The sequence below is a fragment of the Mus pahari genome, chromosome 10, assembly GCF_900095145.1.
Source record: "Mus pahari chromosome 10, PAHARI_EIJ_v1.1, whole genome shotgun sequence".
NCBI classification, from domain to species: Eukaryota; Metazoa; Chordata; class Mammalia; order Rodentia; family Muridae; genus Mus; species Mus pahari.
The window spans coordinates 4,334,609-4,335,932 of NC_034599.1; the positions used below are offsets into that span (position 1 = coordinate 4,334,609).

At 37.2% G+C, this 1,324-nt stretch overlaps 1 protein-coding gene across 1 annotated transcript in view; it reads left to right on the top strand.

Moving 5' to 3' along the window:
• Angptl5 (angiopoietin like 5) overlaps positions 1 to 1,324 on the top strand; it is a 117,127-nt gene that overhangs the window by 773 nt on the left and 115,030 nt on the right.

The window sequence follows — 1,324 nt, forward strand, 5'->3', positions numbered from 1 at the left end:
ATTGAATCTGTAGATTGCTTTTGGCAGGATAGCCATTTTTACTATATTAATCCTTCCAATCCAAGAGCATGGGAGATCTTTCCATCTTCTGAGATCTTCTTCAATTTCTTTCTTCAGAGACTTGAAGTTCTTGTCATACAGATCTTTCACTTCCTTAGGTAGAGTCACACCAAGGTATTTTATATTATTTGTGACTATTGTGAAGGGTGTTGTTTCCCTAATTTCTTTTTCAGCCTGTTTATCCTTTGTGTAGTGAAAGGCCACTGATTTGTTTGAGTCAATTTTATATCCAGCTATTGCGCTGAAGCTGTTTATCAGGTTTAGGAGTTCTCTGGTGGACTTTTTAGGGTCACTTATATATACTAACATATCATCTGCAAATAGTGATATTTTGACTTCTTCCTTTCCAATTTGTATTCCACTTGATCTCCTTTTCTTGTATAATTGCTCTGGCTAGGACTTCAAGTACTATATTGAATAGGTAGGGAGAAAGTGGGCAGCCTTGCCTATTCCCAGATTTTAGTGGGATTGCTTCGAGTTTCTCTCCATTTACTTTGATGTTGGCTACTGGTTTGCTGAATATTGCTTTTATTATGTTTAGATATGGCCCTTGAATTTCTGATCTTTCCAAGACTTTTATCATGAATGGGTGTTGAATTTTGTCAAATGCTTTCTCAGATTCTAACAAGATGATTATGTGATTTCTGTCTTTGAGTTTGTGTATATAGTGGATTATGTTGATGGATTTCCGTATATTAAACCATCCCTGCATCTCTGGGACGAAGCCTACTTGGTCATGATGGATGATTATATTGATGTGTTCTTGGATTCGGTTTGCGAGGATTTTTGAGTATTTTTGCATCCATTGGTCTGAAATTCTCTTTCTTTGTTGGATCTTTGTGTGGTTTAGGTATCAGAGTAATTGTGGCTTCATAGAATGAATTGAGTAGAGTACCTTCTGTTTCTATTCTGTGGAATAGTTTGAAGCTGTGATAGAACTGTGCACTAAACCCATCTGGATGTGGGCTTTTTTTGGTTGGGAGACTATTAATGACTGCTTCTATTTCTTTAGGGGAAATGGGACTGTTAAGATTGTTAATCTGATCCTGATTTAAATTTGGTACCTGGTGTCTGTCTAGGAAGTGGTCCATTTCATCCAGGTTTTCCAGTTTTGTTGAGTGTAGCCTTTTGTAGTAGGATCTGATGATGTTTTGGATTTCCTCAGGTTCTCTTGCTATGTTTCCTTTTTCATTTCTGATTTTGTCAACTGGGATATTGGCCCTGTGCCCTCGTTAGTCTGGCTAAGGGTTTATCTATCTTGTTG